Genomic DNA, 19,435 nt, shown 5'->3' with positions numbered 1-19,435 from the left:
CCCAAAGTTTGTAATAGTTTTTTTTCCCGTCCTTCTATATGCGTCTCTTGGAGGCAAATGATATTAGCTCCAATTGATCGGAGAGCTATAGCTACATTTTGTCTTTTACGTATATCATTTAATCCACAGATATTAGCGGAAACAATTTTTAGTGTGGCCATCGAAATTTGGTTTTTTTTTCCGAGTATTCTGGCTGTCTAAGTTGTATTTGTGGCCTTGACGAAAAGTTACTAGTATGTGTAATTTTATTAGTAGTTAGTAATGTAAGCTGGGTGAGCCAAAAGGGGCAAAAAGTTGTCGCAGCCTCCACCGGCGTTCTACTGTCGCATGAGCAAAGTCGGGGCGTGCGAAGAAGCTGATTCCTTTAAATTCTCTTTTACTAGTTGGTCTGACAATATCGTAAATAATTTCTCTCAAAAGAAAGTTCCCAAAGTGGACCAGCATAGCTCTTGGGTATTGGTTTGCCTTATGTAAATATTTCGGGGCTGTCAAGGGAAAGCGATGAGCCCGTTGAATCTCTCTCTCTAGATCCCACGATTGTATTTCTGGGACGGCTGTCTTTAAGAGTTCCGATATGAACCCCTTTGGATCATTTCCTTCTGCTCCTTCTGGAATTCCCAGAATTCGTAGGTTGTTTCTCCTTCCTCTATTTTCCAAGTCTTCCACTTTGGTCATAAGATCGTCGATTATGCCTGGCTGTTGCTTTTCCTTAGTTTGTAGATTAAGTACATCTGACTCGAGATTCTCTGTACGAGTTTCAATTGATTTCATTCTGTCCACTATTTCTGAACAAGTATTGTCGATTTTTTGGATGGAGCCCTGTAGTTTTTGAATTGCAACATGATTGCGTTGATTATCTGTTTTCAAATCCGCATGTAAGTGCTTTATAGATTTGAGAACATCACTCAAGGATGTTTCTGAATTCCTTTCGGTTCCTCCTTCTTCGTTGGTCAATTGTTTATGATGGGGTCTCCCATCTAATTTAGGAGTTGAGTTTTTCTTTGTATGTCTTTTCTTAGCCTTGACTTGCTCAGGATTGCTACCCTGATCAGTGGTTTCATCATAGATTGGTCGTTGCGCTCTCCTATATTTTGTCTTCCTTTTATCACCTCTTTTTTTGGGAGTATTGTCTTGCCTTGACTCATTTGTTTCCTTCTCATCGGGGTGGTCTGGGGCCACTAAGGTGGTAGCATCCGGTTCTTGATCATCGCTCATTCCATTGCTCTCTGTTGTATCACCGGAGATTGAGAGTCTGGTTTCGTATATATCAGAATCCCCCTCATCAGCAGACTCTTCGTTTGACGTCCCCGAGCGACAGGGTTGTATTATCGTGCAAGACTGTTCTGATTCCAAATTGTCTTTGCTCATAGATGTTGCCTTAGTAGATTCATTATCATGAGGCTGATGTTGTAAGATCACATTTTCTAATGCTTCCACGGTGTCGATATCATTGCTGACATGTTTTGCTTTGATTCCTTTTCCAGGAGGGAGGTCGTTTACTGGCTCTTCACGGTTTGGATCTGATTCAAGACTTTGGGTATCTGACAAAGTACATTGGGGTTTTCCATTTTTCCCTCCTACGTTGGAATTTTCATGAGGAAGTAGGCTGAATATAGTAGAGATCCTAGGTTGGTTCTCCCCTGGTTGTCCGGTCATTTTAGCTGCTGCTTTTAGATCTTTGATGGTTTGTAGGCGTTTTGCTTTTTTAGCCATGAGTTCTAACTGCTCGTCAGTGTTAGCGTCATTATTATCTTCACTGTCTTCCTTAGTATCACTGTACTCACAGTTATTTAATTTTTTATGTTTCTTTATTTCGCTTATCGCTTCCTTTTTTTTTCCTTTCTCATTTTCGTTTTGACTTGTGTATTTAATCTTATTTTTTTCCTTGCTTTCTTTATTTTTTTGTTTTTCGTGACTTTCTTTCCTGATTTTATCTATCTTGTCTGTTTTATCTTCTTGCGCTTTGGATCCTCTTGTCTCAATTCTTCTATGTGTACTATTGTTATAGACTAGTTTCTGAGAGCCAATCCCTGTTTCTTGCTTCGGGATGTCTTCTCTGTCCTCTATACCTGTGTTTTTTAGGGTTACTTCACCTTGATTTGTATGTACCTCTGTCATTTCTGACGCTTTCTGGATTTTGGTTATCTCCTTCTGAGAGCTGGCTTGATCCATCATTTGATCTGTAGTTCTGCACCTCTTGGTCCTCTCGCCTTTACCCCTTCTCTGTGTTACGTCCCTTGTTGTAGACACAGTTGAAGTTGTTGCGTTAAAGACTTTCCTTAGTCCAAACGAGCGTCTAGCGTTCTTCTTCTTTTTTTTGACAAATTCTACAATAACCTCCGTTGGTTTGTTGGCTAGAGGTGCAGTTGTTGCCTCTCTTGTCTCTCTTGTCGTTTTCTTTCTTATCCTTGCTTGTCTGTTATTACTTGCAATTGCTATTGCTATGGCTACTTCAGATCGATTCAAGCCAGGTGCTATTCCAATCCTACTAGCTATTGCAATAGTTGTAGGGCTTATAGAGGTTGTAGTTTTCGACCATAGCGCTGCACGCACTGTATGTGTTTTAGCAGATGAGAGAAAAAATGTTGCTAATCGTATCTGTATTAAATGTTTTGACAGGTTTGTCATGGGGGAGGTCTCTGGGAACTATAGACCAACACTCAGTTTTTCTGTCGCAGTTTTCTATGTCTTTGACGATGTCTCTTAGAACCCTTAGGTGCCTTGATGCCTTGTTTGTCCTGTTGCCTTATTGCCTTGTTATTTGTTATTTATTATTTGTTGTCTATTTATTTATTTATTTGTTGTTTATTTGTCTGTTGTTATTTGTTATTTGTTTTTTATTATTTTGTTGTCCTTGCTGTCCTTGTTGCTTTATTCAATAAGCCCCTTAGGTGCCTTGTTGCTTCGTTGCCTTGTTGCTCTATTTGTTTGCTTTGCTGTTATTTATTATTTTTTTGCATTCCTTACTGCCCTTCTTGCAATGTTCAGTAATTATTACACTGCTCAAGCTCAAATTAGTTTGTTTTTTTAAATGATCCTTCCCAGCACACGCCGTCTACCGTTGCAGCAGTGGTCTGCTGTTGAAAAAAAAATGTTATCCGGATATTCCCTATTTCACGGCACTGCAGGAGTTAAGGCTGGTATGGCTCCGGTATGGCTTTCGGTTTTGAGCGTGGGCGTGGATGAGCGTTGCCTGGCAACAGAGAACGCAAGACCTTAACTCCGCGCAACACCAGTGCGCAGATGACATTCAGTAGCAGCAATCCGAGCCCTGCACGGCAGAGCAGAGCGAGCGAAGGTTATCAGCGGATGACCGCAAGGCAGAGGCTTGAGGCTTGAGGCTTACGGCTTAGGGGCGATGGAGAAGACGAAGGCAGCAGAAAAAGGCGATGAAAGGGCTATAATAGCCAGAGGTAGAGGGCAGAAGGCAGCGGGGAGAAGCCACGATTGAGAGACGGTAAGAGTACGCAGCAACCACAGCAAGCGGCAGAAAGCAGCAGCAAGCAGACACAAAGGCTGAAAGGCTGAAAGGCTGACGAGGGGTAGAGAAATCAGCACAGCGTTTAAACTGGGTGTTTAGTTTTGACTCACGTTTGTCTGTTTTTCCCCTCTGTAATGCACTGTCAAGATTATAGTCCGCTTTATTTCCGCTTCAGTCCTCGACCATCAAATCTCTCCCTGCTCCGTCACTCACTCTGAATCCGATTTTCTGAATCCGAATCCAATCCAATCCAAGTGACAATCCAAGTGACAGTAACCATAGTCGGTTTTCTCATTTTCCGTTCCTCAAGGCCTCACTTAATCCATCTATGTGCAGACAGACACGCAGGCATGCAGTAGGTGAGCAGGCCTTAGCTTTGGCAAACTTTCTCAGAGCTGGAGCCTCGGAGCCGGTGAGCAGTCGACCTCTCACTCAGACGCCATCTTGCCTCTACTCCTTCCTATAGGGTCTATTCCTTCCTATGTTGCTTTTCAATGATAATTCTGCTGCATTGCCCCAGGTTCACCAATACCATGACAGACTGTTCAGAATACAGCCTGTCATGGAACATTTTTCTGCCAAGTTTCTAGAGATTTATATTCTTGGAAACAATATAACAGTCAATGAGTCCTTGATCTTGTACAAAGGGGGGGTTTCTGTTTATGCAAAACATATCAAGTATGAACCAGTTACGGCATCAGGATGTACATGTTGTGCAAGAGCTCTACGGGTTCAATGTACAGCCTAAGAGTATATACAGGAAAACACTCCACAATAATCCTGCAGGTTGCTCTTCCACTTTAGGAGTTAGTGAGTAGATTGTATGGCAGCTTGATCCCTCCTGCCCCAGGCATACTAAAATGTTTCTACCCCCTGGAGTGACATATAAGGGATGTTTAACCTCAATTTGCTCCAGAGAATCAGAATGCCCATTAAACCACTGGGAAATTCCTTCATTTACTGTTTTGACTGGAGTCTCCCTGCTGGACTTGGGCCTGTGCTCCCTATTTTCCATGGGACAACAGTTTTTCTGCCCTTTTGGGGGGGTGTATCCTCCTAATCTACACCCTAGGGGATGAAAAGTCTACTAAATCAAAAGTGAATTGTGGAGTTAATTTTCTGGGGGGTGAGAGGACCCTAGGACAAAATATGAAGGGTGGGCAGCCCACTCTGTCATTGGGCTTAGCCCCCGTTCCTAAAGCCTTTAAAGCCCCAACGGTCGTTCTGCATTCCTGGTGCACTGAGCATCCCCATACCCATGGCAAGCAAGAGGAAATTTAAATTGGTCTGGGTGCAAACTAAAGATATGGACGGGTAGAGTGAGGGTAAATTCAAATTTCATTTTTCTTGCCATACTACCATGCTAAATGGCGGTGATTTATAAATTTGTCAGTCTGCCCCTCTGTCAGGGGGAAGAAGTAATCTGCTCCGCGTCTCTCTGGTGGAACAACTGTTCATCAGCCCTACTGTAACTCACCCCCCTAAGCCTTTGTCTTGAGTCATGCTCCTTACAGCAGGCTTAGCTCTCGGCTGAAGCACCCACAACAGCAGCACAAAGGAGGTGTGAGCAGTCTGCACCTTCACTATAAACAGCCAAATCTGATAGCAATTCAGGAAGAGAGACAATGGGCTGTTCGCCTTCTTAGGAACTTTCACAACTTGACAACCGACAACTCAATCCCAGACCACATTGTGTGAGATAGGCTGCGCCCAATTTCAATTATTTATCAGTGAATCCAATTTTATCCAATGCTTTATTTATGGTGCAACTATTTACAAATCGTTTTAACAAACTGTTTTCCAAGTATATTACATTATCTCAAAAACAACTTACAGACCTCCTTTGTTGTCAATCAACTACCAATGCCTTTCGGACAAACTGTCCTTCAGGGGAGAGCATCTTATATTTCTGAAATACAAAGTATAACTATTCTCAGCTGAGAAAGCCTGATACATGATTACCAAAACAAATACATACCACTTGACCGATTAGCATGTTTTTAAGTCTTGTGGATAGAAGGCCTGCCAGCCGAATATTGGAAAAGGTTTCATTTAGGTTGAAATTAGAGTGTGTTGGGCACTAGAACTAACAGATACTGCAGTTCCACAACCCTACAGCCCATCAAATGACTGCTCCATGAGCAGCCCTCTGTATCAGAAAGGACCTAATCGAATTTATAATTGGGAGGCTTTTCTCAACTTTTCCCACTTCAGTGTCTGGGTTCCCTTCCTCTAGTCTCGGGAATGTCAGCAATACATTTCCACTGGCAAAGCATACTCATGGCCATGTTGTGTATATGAATAGTCAAGGGCTTCTAAAATGGAAATCACATACCTATGTCACTCTATTCACTCATTCACTGCACACCACCACACTAGCATACACACACATGGTTAAGTGCGTAGGACCTTGGTGCTACGACCCAAAATCACAGTGACCAGCAGAACACTAATGCTGCCACCACTGTGCCACACTTGTGAAGCACCTGACAGGGACAGTAGTCCAGCTGTCAATAGGAAGATTTCAATTGGTGCAAGCCTTGAAGGCCAGGACTAGCATAAGTCCGGAACCTCTGGCAAGTCAATGACAAGCCTAGTCTTCTGAATACACAATGCATTAGTGACTCACCATGCAAGGTTCAACTATTTCCCTCAATCATCATGTAAAGTTGGCAAACTGAGCCTTTGCCTGACAACATCACTGACAGCTTTCAGAACCATACTCCAAAACAATAACTTACTAACACTTGACCAACTGATTGACACTGTCACCACCCTATTTCATGCGCATGCTATTTACAATGCACCGAACCAACAAAAGCTTTATTTTAAGATCTTGACAGCATTCTAGATAACCTTCCCACTCTGGTCCCTCTGAACATTTTTGGGGTTTGTAACAGATACACGAACACCCACATACAGAATACAATCTCCTCACTTCATGCTGACCGGATACTCATTAATATTCACACATGCTCCACTCACAAACCAACAACCTCATACTGACCTCTGGACACAGAGGCTACTTCTGGCCCTCCGTGTCCACATCCCTCTGATCATTCCTGCATGCACATACCAGTTACACTACCTCCACAATGATTCACTGAGTGTCAACTCATCTATCTCTAGATATAAAATTCTATACTTTATCCCTGCTTGCTGTACCACAGTGAACAACAATCTCTCACTTGCATTTCAGAACCTTTAACCCTCCAGCACTACATGCAGAGCAATGGATCCTTTTTGATGTCCAATCTCTGAAAGCCAAGCTACAATCCCAATTGCAGTCAGTGCTGGAATCAACCCTGGTACCCCTCAATACCTGGAAATGTTCAAAATCCCACTCCTTGTCCTTGCTATAACTCGACAAAACCAAAACATTTTTCAATCACACATTTTTATCTTCACTCCAGAGTTATCCAACATGTCTTCTTCATTCCTTACAATCACTGTCCTCCAAAATTCAATATCTGGCACCTCCAAAACTCTTGCAGCCACCGATTTTGATAAATATTTCTATTAGAACATTTACATTAAGATCACACTGGCCACTCTGTGTGCAATACCCCTAACTCTCCTAGTCACCCCAAACTCATGCAACAAGAACTATTGCACAGCCTCTGCCTCAAGACATGCTCTCAACTTAAAGAGCAATACAACATTACTAGCCCTTCACACACTCACCTCAATCATGCATGACAGAGTTCAGCATCAGCTTTCTTCTAAACAAACCATTTAGAGCTACCTGTCCATACTTCAACTTGGTGACACTTGAACAACTGACCATTAGCTTCATTGTCCCATTTCAGGCACACACTGTCATCTGCCATCCACCCAGACTTTTAAGAATCTAGAACAACATCCAAGATCAACTAAACCCCTTTGCCTCTGGTTATATTTAGAGACTACTCAAGTAAAGAACCACAAAAGAAACACACTCTTCTCACAACTTCTTGTTGACCGTATGCTAAACATTAAATATTCCATTCAATCACACTGCAATCAATTGACTGCATACAGATCTCTCAGCACATCACCCACTCTCAAATCTCCTTGTGCTTATCCTTCTTTGACCACATCTGCATCCACTTGTTTCTCACAGTACCGGCACCCAGTAATCACCTAACTCACCCATCTCCAGACATCCATGAATCACCACAACACAGTGCACAACAATCTCACTATTTCACCTGATCCAAACTCCTTCAGTAACCTCACAACATACTACACTCAACATTAGAATCTCACTTCCCTTTGTGAACTATGGCGTTACAAGCACACTACCCTGGATCTTTCCTGGCATTGAATCTTTAAAAACTAAAGTGCGATCCCAGATGTGCCGCTAGAAAAATATCAAAGTCATGAAATCTCAAAAACACCTGCTTTTTGCCCTCAACACTGCTCATCTAAAACATAATCATACTACTACCGGAATCTCATATTCATTCCAGCCTTATCAAAACCTTTATCTCTTACCTTAACAATAGTGCACCCTGACTACACATATCTGTCACACCCTCTGCACTTACTGCCAGTGAAGCTGTTGAATAATTTCACTCAAAAATGTGCATGACGGCCACACTGCTACATTCAACAATCTACTTCACACTGAGATGAGCCAGTCGCCAGCTTTTTGTTCAATTCTCTTCAAACAAAATCACTTATCATAGTTATTCTTATATTTCTCTTGACTTCTTTATATGGGATTCTTTACTGCACTCGTGCCCACACATCCCAGTCCTCCAATACCTAACCACTTAGACATAATTTTGCAGGCAGCCTCTCTATCTTTTAGTGACTTAAACGGGATATACCAGTTATAGTATATATTGCTATTCCACCTAAATCCAAACATATTTTTCACAAGACATGCCCGGGGGTAAGGAAATCCAAAGGTAACTTCAACCATGATTTCCCAATAACTTCTGTTAGCGACAATGGTGGTTGACTTACAGTTTTTACCGCCACTACTGGCACATGCGCAGCACTTTTTCAATTTTTATTTTATTTGTGTGACAAAATTAGAATTATTGGCTCATGCTCCTGTAAGCCATACAATGCTAAGGATGCTTTATAGTTGGACTTTTTATCACCAAAGCAATCAATATACATGAAAGTATTGTTTTATGATGTCATGATGAATTTTCTGGGATACTGGATGGAAGCCCTCCAAATATTTTGTCATGTACTTTTGTTACTGTTATTGATAAATATAGCTTTTTGCAAGTGCTCTTGTTTTTAATCTTGGTGTAATCATGTATTAATATTTTATTGTCAACTGCTTTTATGGTTGTTTACATATGGAATAAAGATTTTGAATCAAATCAACTTTACAGTATTACTCAGTATCCTACGACTAAAAGTGGTACAATCAGAGTCCTCTTCAGAAGTTTACTCTCATGCTTCTGGGAATTGATCTCCATCAGTCAAACCATTCACTAATTTATTTTTTATGTCATTAATGAAGGGTCCTCCTTTATCACTTCATCTCATTTTCCATTACTCTGGACTAGCCCCACTCCCACCATCATGACCAACTATTACTCTATTTTTGTACTCCATTTTATCTCCTTCTTGGATGCTCAAGAATCTCAGTATATAAACAGAAACAGTGGTTCCTGTGGGGTGATATGGTTGATAATGGTAATGATAAGCACAATTGCAATGAAAGAAGGGGTTAGGTGGATGTCCAAAGGAGAAGAAACCATACACCACTCAATGTTTGAGTATAACAGCAGTTAGTTATATATATAGCAATGACATTTGTATTAAAAAATTCTTTTTTTTAAAACAGTGCATGTGGTCCCCAGTGAACATGGAACCTGCAGAAGTAGTGACAGATTGTGACATAAACAATCGGTTTCCAACATTAGTAAAATAGACAATCAAAATTAATATGCAATGCAAGCAACCTCCTTAAAGGATAATAGGAGCTGGTGAATGGTTTGCTTTAATTTTGTCAATGGGGTTTCGACCCCTAATGCAGGGAGGGGGTATCTTCTGGACCTATTTATGTAGGGACATCCCAGTGAGGGAAAGGAACTGACAGAAGGGTCAATTGCAGCGATCCGCAAAACTCATTTTAGAGTCTGTAGTATTACTTATTCAAAAGAAACACAACAATTTCATGTATTTCGCAGTGGTCTCAGGGTTGAAGCAATTGATGCTTAATACGCTGATGCAACCACTCCGACCAGCGGGGGGTAAACATCCAATTAGTTCCTGTTCGCGATAAGTGAGAACACGTTAATCCGTGTATCGTCTCCTGGATCAGTTGATGTGGATATAGAGACCGTAAGCGCGTGCATCCGCTACCCGTGAAAGTAGAGCCGCCCGAGTCCGTTTACACTTGTTCAATGACCAAGAATCTCAGTAGGAAGTAAGCTACTAAATGTTGCAAACTTTCCATTTATGGATCTCAAAATTATACTCCATGATCCCCACTTGGATTTCTGAGAGCTACACATCCATCAAATACTCAAAGATATATGAAAAAGGTTAGTGGTCAGCTTAGCTTTCAATTGAATGACTGACGAGTAATATTCAAATACCTCAATCTCCACTGCAGAATACCGTATGCCACTACTCACCCTCTTAGAGACAAAGACAGCATTTCTTTTATTCTTCCATTACTGTACACATATATGTGGATAACGCGCAAATCTTCTCTTTACCCTCTTTCACCATAAAGGTAAATTCCTACATCTCTACCTTTCACTTACCTGCTACTACGTCACCATTGACTTTCTTCTACTTAATGCTGTAAAATCGAAAATCTCCACCACCCTTCTCAGCACCTTCCCATCTAAGAGACCCTCATCCCATCCTCCACAAGGAGAAACGAGGGAATGAATATTGAGTCTATTGATTCACAATTGAGGAATCATCTCTTCCACAGGATAGGGTCAGAGCATCAGCTCCCAAGCATTAGAAAAATCCATCATCACCTCCCTTTCCATCCCACTACAAACCTCCTTTGTACATCTGTCATAAGTAATCTAGACTCCTGCAACAGCTTGTTCATGGAACTCAACAAGTATGCATTCTCTCCCACTGACAATGTTATCAGCTTTTCAAACTAACATTCTTCTCCCTTTCACTTAAAACAAATCTCGCCCTCCTGCCATTAGTGTGTTCAAATTGCAGCCAATGGCAAAGACCAACATGAAATCTTTATCCTAATCTTCAAATCAATTTATGGGCTGGACCTTAAGCCGTCACACCTCATCTTGATCACTGCAATCTGCTAATGCGCACCTGTTCCCAGTTCCCACTTGTGCTATTTTTCCTTATTTGTACCCTGAACCACCCCCCTAGAGAGCTCAATATCATTTCCAAACAAACCACCATTAAAGCTAGTTTCAAAACATCTCACTAAGCAGAAGTATCACCGCCATGGTCTAAGGGCCGCATCTTTGCCATCTGTCTGCTCACCATCAGCCAGGGAAAATATAAAAGTGTGAATGTGTTTAAGTATCTGTAATGTCCATGTCCTGTGAGTTCATCGTCCTGCACCTTGGCTTCCCTGACCATCTTTCTATGTAAATCAACACATCTGTTTATTGTCCTCCATACTCCAATTGATCTTTTTTACGATTTGTTACTCAAATCCAATCCCAATAAATTGTGCTAAAACCTACTGCAATCAAGCCTTTAGTTTAGTTTCACAATGACAAAAAATTCCAGCCACGCATGCTTCCATGTCCTTTGTGCACGTATAATACCATTTGGCTATCACATAAAGAGGCAAGTGTTTGAACTACTGTTTTAGCAAACATTTAATTGTCCTTTGTGCACATAAAAACTATTTTGGCTATCACAAAGAGAGGCAAGTGTTTGAACTAATGTTTTAGCAAATATTGCATTGTCTTAATTTAAGAGAACACTGGACTGTTTATTTCCTTTAAGAAACTTAACATCACTAAATTCATTATTGAAGGTGAAAAATGTAAATGTTTAAGTGCTCCTATAATGTCAAATGTTGAACTAAGAGACGCATTCTGGGCATGCAGACCTTTCTCGGAACAGGATTCAGGAGATGGTATTCTATGTGGATAGCTACCCTGAGTGATGTTTGTAGACTGAAGAGTCTAAAAGCATTTCACCTACTAAAAATTGAATATGAGATGGCAGATACTGAGGCTTTTCGTTACCTGCATCTGTACCATGCCCTAAAGCATTTGTGGGTCTTGAGAATGAGGCCCAGGACACTTCCCCCATCAAGTATAAAGTGTTAAATTCATCTTTTCATACAAAATGTTATCCTTGACCTATAAATCTCTGTACATGTAGTATGAAATGTCTCCAGGCTCGATGGCTGGCTGATCTAGGCTATATTGAGAAAGCTGTTTAGGAATAAATGATGCAACCTAAAGAGGTGATGGATCGCCGAGCTTCAGGCAGGTACAATATCAAATTTGACATAGAGGCTCTGATTACAAGTAATTGGTGCAACATTTATTCCTCCAAATAAAATCCAACTCCACTGAGTTGCAATTTGTTGTGTAACAAAAATATCACCCAATTATGAGTCTTTGCCCGATAATAGGGAATAATATGCAGATTTTAGTCCTTACTACATCAAAATCAGCATGTTCTGTTATTTAACAGGATTTACCCCCTTCCAAGTAATATCCACAGTTTTGACCTGCTGAAGTTTGTCCAGAGGATGTGATTTTTATTTCACTACTTAATACTACTGCTACATATATGTGCAGGATTTGGAGTTACTGTAAATAATGACATTTTAAGGTCAGCTCATAATGAGGGCCTGTAGCTACTATACTCAAATAAAGATGTTACGGTTTGGTAAAACTAATAACCATGCATGTTTGAGAGGATGCAGCCAACCACATACTGTTTTAGGTCGAGCCTAGCGCAGCGCGCTGCTCTAGGAAAACGACCTCTTTGAATCGCGCTGGACTTTTTACGCTTTTTAAAAAACATTTTTTCTATTGGGCTTTGCATGCGTCTTTATAAAAAGACAGCACACAATTGGGCAAAGGAGGGTGCATGTCCCACCTTTCCCAGGGAATGTATCTACCCTCAGCCTACGATTTGCGGTTACGAGCAGGGGCGCCATCTGTTCGGGGTCATGTCACCATCTGTTTTTAATTAGCGCGTTCGCTGCGCTGCCAAACTCACTCACCCCCGCTTCTCTCTTGCGCCATTCTTTGCTTTTCAGGAAATGTTAACTCCCACAGCGCTTTGCTCTCGGAAGCCAGCAGAGCCAGCAGCAGTGGCGTGCAGGCTGCCTTCTGTTTTGGGTCAGGTTTCATTTCCAGACCTTGCCGCTTTCATTAGAAGGCACGTCCCCTCTGCCCCACCTCCACAAGAGTGCACTTTAATTTTCTCTAAAACACAAAGGAACAGAAACAAAATCAATTACGGTGACATCTTACTTTTCAGTGGAATCGTCAGCACCGTCTAATGAGCAGGTCTTGGCCAGAGCCTCACAGGAAATTACAAATAAACTTATTATGTCCATCCACAATACTTTCAAATGACTCCAGACTGCAGTGTCCAGTTGAATGTGAAAACCTTACATTTCAGTCGCTGCTTCTCTAGAAACACCAGCAGCACGAAAATAACAACAATAAGCCAGACTCAGTTACCCTACCCAGCCAGCTTTGGTCCAAGCCGATTCTGTTGGCTCAGTGGGCTGACGCTTCCACCCTATTAATCTTATGTTTGACCTCACAACCGCAGGTTCGAACCCCAGCGCGTCTGCTCAGCCTTTCATCCTACTAGAGGCTGACAAACTAATTAACGTTTATTTGGTTGGCAATAAACATCTGTTACTGGACAACAGAATGCAGCAAACTCCAGCCCCCCCTTCACTTGCACACTGGGATAACCCACGTTCGCCTCCTTTCAATTTGGCTCCTGAGTTTCGCTACTGTGCTCGCTTTCTGATTTAGTACTGGCATTATATAATGCGGTCTTAACTTATCTTTTCGCTCCCCCACCTTAGAAATCTGCAATCTGCAATAAGTACTAGTTCCATTACAGAAATCTGCCCAGTGGGTGATAATGTGCTGCATGGCTAAACACTTATAAGGTCCCAAAGCGAGACCTATTGGCTATGCCCATGCTTGTTCCTTATTTGGAATGCCATAGTTACATGTGTTTTGGAAGAAGGTTGTGGAATGCCTCAGTAGCATCACTGATGGCTGTGTGCCTTTACATACTGGGGTAATGTTATTTGGGATGTCAGATGCTTAGAATCCTGCCTTGATATATGTCAAGCTTTTAAGAATTTAGGATTGGTTGCAAGGCATTGAGAAACTGCCAGACTATGGAGGTGGAAGATAGACACCACATTTTGCGAACTGGTGCACAACAGCAGAATAGGATATCCATACCAGTAGAGGTCGTCTTTACGTGTTTATTAAAATAATAGGCCTGAGAAGAATGTTCTTTGAAGAGAGACGAACTGGTCTGAATGAAGGTAGCCATCCAATAATAAATTATCTAAGAATCACATTGAGAATCAGCAGTCAAGTCAAAAAATATGGATACCACTGTTAAACCTGGTAGGGTCTCCACCGCCCTTGCCCAGCTGAAATCAATGGGAGCCATTCAGGAGATGGAATGCAAACACTCGCACACCATGATCAACACTCTGATACTCCTGGGTGAGATGTCCCATGGACGGTCTGTTTTCATTGAATAATGGTGGATGAGCCTCTTTCTCCAGCAATCTTCAGAGTCACTCTCCTATGCGTGATTTGGAAGTTTGGGAAAGTTGCTATATGTTACTGGTCTCTCTGGGATCGAGCCGTCCTGTGTCTTTTTCTGATGCTGCGGAGGCTGCACCCAGGCCTGGCCCACACAGACATCTTTGACGTTAGTAATGGTGAGTCAATAGGCCTTGAAGTTGAAGTGAAGGTAGAAAGGGTGATACAAAAGGGGATGATGGACGGAGCGTTTGAACAAATCAAACACTCACCCCCAGTCAACTGATCTGGGTTTAATCCATCACCATTCTTTAGTTCACTCAGCCACCCCAGTTCAGACATGGCTATATGCAAATCAGTCTGACCCTGTGCCTCATGGGAACAGTGCAGCCCGAACTGCCAAGCCATGTCTTCCCTGGACCGGAAACAAGCATCCTGGGACCGGTTTCGGATTCATAATCCTCATCAGCCAGGCTATCTTGAATCCAGTGGCCAAGTGAACAAGGGACTCACGTCTGATCATACCCTGCCACACTTAGGGCGAACAAAGCGATACAAAAGGGGATGATAGACGGAGCGTTTGAACAAATCAAACACTCACCCCCAGTCAACTGATCTGGGTTTAATCCATCACCATTCTTTAGTTCACTCAGCCACCCCAGTTCAGACATGGCTATATGCAAATCAGTCTGACCCTGTGCCTCATGGGAACAGTGCAGCCCGAACTGCTAAGCCATGTCTTCCCTGGACCGGAAACAAGCATCCTGGGACCGGTTTCGGATTCATAATCCTCATCAGCCAGGCTATCTTGAATCCAGTGGTCAAGTGAACAAGGGACACACGTCTGAGCATACCCTGCCACACTTAGAGCGAACAAAGCGATACAAAAGGGGAAGATGGACGGAGCGTTTGAACAAATCAAACACTCACCCCCAGTCAACTGATCTGGGTTTAATCCATCACCATTCTTTAGTTCACTCAGCCACCCCAGTTCAGACATGGCTATATGCAAATCAGTCTGACCCTGTGCCTCGTGGGAACAGTGCAGCCCGAACTGCCAAGCCATGTCTTCCCTGGACCGGAAAAAAGCATCCTGGGACCGGTTTTGGATTCATAATCCTCATCAGCCAGGCTATCTTGAATCCAGTGGCCAAGTGAACAAGGAACTCACGTCTGAGCATACCCTGCCACACTTAGGGCGAACAAAGCGATACCAAAGGGGATGATGGACGGAGCGTTTGAACAAATCAAACACTCACCCCCAGTCAACTGATCTGGGTTTAATCCATCACCATTCTTTAGTTCACTCAGCCACGCCAGTTCAGACATGGCTATATGCAAATCAGTCTGACCCTGTGCCTCATGGGAACGGTGCAGCCCGAACTGCCAAGCCATGTCTTCCCTGGACCGGAAACAAGCATCCTGGGACCGGTTTCGGATTCATAATCCTCATCAGCCAGGCTATCTTGAATCCAGTGGCCAAGTGAAAAAGGGACTCACGTCTGAGCATACCCTGCCACACTTAGGGCGAACAAAGCGTCTGAAATGGGGTGGCTGAGTGGGCTAAAGAATGGTGATGGATTAAACCCAGATCAGTTGACTGGGGGCGAGTGTTTGATTTGCTCAAACGCTCCGTCCATCATCCCCTTTTGTATCTCTTTGTTCGCCCTAAGTGTGGCAGGGTATGCTCAGACGTGAGTCCCTTGCTCACTTGGAAACTGGATTCAAGATATCCTGGCTGATGAGGATTATGAATCCGAAACCAGTCCCAGGATGCTTGATTCCGGTCCATGGAAGACATGGCTTGGCAGTTCGGGCTGGACTGTTCCCATGAGGCACAGGGTCAGACTGATTTGCATATAGCCATGTCTGAAATGGGGTGGCTGAGTGGGCTAAAGAATGGTGATGGATTAAACCCAGATCAGTTGACTGGGGGTGAGTGTTTGATTTGCTCAAACGCTCCGTCCATCATCACCTTCTGTATCTCTTTGTTTGCCCTAAGTGTGGCAGGGTATGCTCAGACGTGAGTCCCTTGCTCACTTGGCCACTGGATTCAAGATAGCCTGGCTGATGAGGATTATGAATCCGAAACCGGTCCCAGGATGCTTGTTTCCGGTCCATGGAAGACATGGCTTGGCAGTTCGGGCTGGACTGTTCCCATGAGGCACAGGGTCAGACTGATTTGCATATAGCCATGTCTGAAATGGGGTGGCTGAGTGGGCCAAAGAATGGTGATGGATTAAACCCAGATCAGTTGACTGGGGGTGAGTGTTTGATTTGCTCAAACGCTCCGTCCATCATCCCCTTTTGTATCTCTTTGTTCGCCCTTAGTGTGGCAGGGTATGCTCAGACGTGAGTCCCTTGCTCACTTGGCCACTGGATTCAAGATAGCCTGGCTGATGAGGATTATGAATCCGAAACCGGTCCCAGGATGCTTGTTTCCGGTCCATGGAAGACATGGCTTGGCAGTTCGGGCTGGACTGTTCCCATGAGGCACAGGGTCAGACTGATTTGCATATAGCCATGTCTGAAATGGGGTGGCTGAGTGGGCTAAAGAATGGTGATGGATTAAACCCAGATCAGTTGACTGGGGGTGAGTGTTTGATTTGCTCAAACGCTCTGTCCATCATCCCCTTTTGTATCTCTTTGTTCGCCCTAAGTGTGGCAGGGTATGCTCAGACGTGAGTCCCTTGCTCACTTGGCCACTGGATTCAAGATAGCCTGGCTGATGAGGATTATGAATCCGAAACCGGTCCCAGGATGCTTGTATCCGGTCCATGGAAGATATGGCTTGGCAGTTCAGGCTGGACTGTTCCCATGAGGCACAGGGTCAGACTGATTTGCATATAGCCATGTCTGAAATGGGGTGGCTGAGTGGGCTAAAAATGGTGATGGATTAAACCCAGATCAGTTGACTGGGGGTGAGTGTTTGATTTGCTCAAACGCTCCATCCATCATCCCCTTTTGTATCTCTTTGTTCGCCCTAAGTTTGGAGGGTATGCTCAGACGTGAGTCCCTTGCTCACTTGGCCACTGGATTCAAGATAGCCTGGCTAATGAGGATTATGAATCCGAAACCGGTCCCAGGATGCTTGTTTCCGGTCCATGGAAGACATGGCTTGGCAGTTCGGGCTGGACTGTTCCCATGAGGCACAGGGTCAGACTGATTTGCATATAGCCATGTCTGAAATGGGGTGGCTGAGTGGGCTAAAGAATGGTGATGGATTAAACCCAGATCAGTTGACTGGGGGTGAGTGTTTGATTTGCTCAAACGCTCCGTCATCATCCCCTTTTGTATCTCTTTGTTCGCCCTAAGTGTGGCAGGGTATGCTCAGACGTGAGTCCCTTGCTCACGTGGCCACTGGATTCAAGATAGCCTGGCTGATGAGGATTATGAATCCGAAACCAGTCCCAGGATGCTTGTTTCCGGTCCATGGAAGACATGGCTTGGCAGTTCGGGCTGGACTGTTCCCATGAGGCACAGGGTCAGACTGATTTGCATATAGCCATGTCTGAAATGGGGTGGCTGAGTGGGCTAAAGAATGGTGATGGATTAAACCCAGATCAGTTGACTGGGGGTGAGTGTTTGATTTGCTCAAACGCTCCGTCCATCATCCCCTTTTGTATCTCTTTGTTCGCCCTAAGTGTGGCAGGGTATGCTCAGACGTGAGTCCCTTGCTCACTTGGCCACTGGATTCAAGATAGCCTGGCTGATGAGGATTATGAATCAGAAACCGGTCCCAGGATGCTTGTTTCCGGTCCATGGAAGACATGGCTTGGCAGTTCGGGCTGGACTGTTCCCATGAGGCACAGGGTCAGACTGATTTGCATATAGCCATGTCTGAAATGGGGTGGCTGAGTGGGCTACAGAATGGTGATGGATTAAACCCAGATCAGTTGACTGGGGGTGAGTGTTTGATTTGCTCAAACGCTCCGTCCATCATCCCCTTTTGTATCTCTTTGTTCACCCTAAGTGTGGCAGGGTATGCTCAGACGTGAGTCCCTTGCTCACTTGGCCACTGGATTCAAGATAGCCTGGCTGATGAGGATTATGAATCCGAAACCGGTCCCAGGATGCTTGTTTCCGGTCCATGGAAGACATGGCTTGGCAGTTCGGGCTGGACTGTTCCCATGAGGCACAGGGTCAGACTGATTTGCATATAGCCATGTCTGAAATGGGGTTGCTGAGTGAGCTAAAGAATGGTGATGGATTAAACCCAGATCAGTTGACTGGGGTGAGTGTTTGATTTGCTCAAACGCTCCGTCCATCATCCCCTTTTGTATCTCTTTGTTCGCCCTAAGTGTGGCAGGGTATGCTCAGACGTGAGTCCCTTGCTCACTTGGCCACTGGATTCAAGATAGCCTGGCTGATGAGGATTATGAATCCGAAACCGGTCCCAGGATGCTTGTTTCCGGTCCATGGAAGACATTGCTTGGCAGTTCGGCTGGACTGTTCCCATGAGGCACAGGGTCAGACTGATTTGCATATAGCCATGTCTGAAATGGGGTGGCTGAGTGGGCTAAAGAACGGTGATGGATTAAACCCAGATCAGTTGACTGGGGATGAGTGTTTGATTTGCTCAAACGCTCCGTCCATCATCCCCTTTTGTATCTCTTTGTTCGCCCTAAGTGTGGCAGGGTATGCTCAGACGTGAGTCCCTTGCTCACTTGGCCACTGGATTCAAGATAGCCTGGCTGATGAGGATTATGAATCCGAAACCGGTCCCAGGATGCTTGTTTCCGGTCCATTGAAGACATGGCTTGGCAGTTCAGCTGGACTGTTCCCATGAGGCACAGGGTCAGACTGATTTGCATATAGCCATGTCTGAAATGGGGTGGCTGAGTGGGCTAAAGAACGGTGATGGATTAAACCCAGATCAGTTGACTGGGGATGAGTGTGTGATTTGCTCAAACGCTCCGTCCATCATCCCCTTTTGTATCTCTTTGTTCGCCCTAACTGTGGCAGGGTATGCTCAGACGTGAGTCCCTTGCTCACTTGGCCACTGGATTCAAGATATCCTGGCTGATGAGGATTATGAATCCGAAACCGGTCCCAGGATGCTTGTTTCCGGTCCATGGAAGACATGGCTTGGCAGTTTGGGCTGGACTGTTCCCATGAGGCACAGGGTCAGACTGATTTGCATATAGCCATGTCTGAAATGGGGTTGCTGAGTGAGCTAAAGAATGGTGATGGATTAAACCCAGATCAGTTGACTGGGGGTGAGTGTTTGATTTGCTCAAACGCTCCGTACATCATCCCCTTTTGTATCTCTTTG

This window comes from Lissotriton helveticus, chromosome 6, assembly GCF_964261635.1.
Source record: "Lissotriton helveticus chromosome 6, aLisHel1.1, whole genome shotgun sequence".
NCBI lineage: Eukaryota > Metazoa > Chordata > Amphibia > Caudata > Salamandridae > Lissotriton > Lissotriton helveticus.
This window is presented reverse-complemented; position numbering follows the sequence as displayed.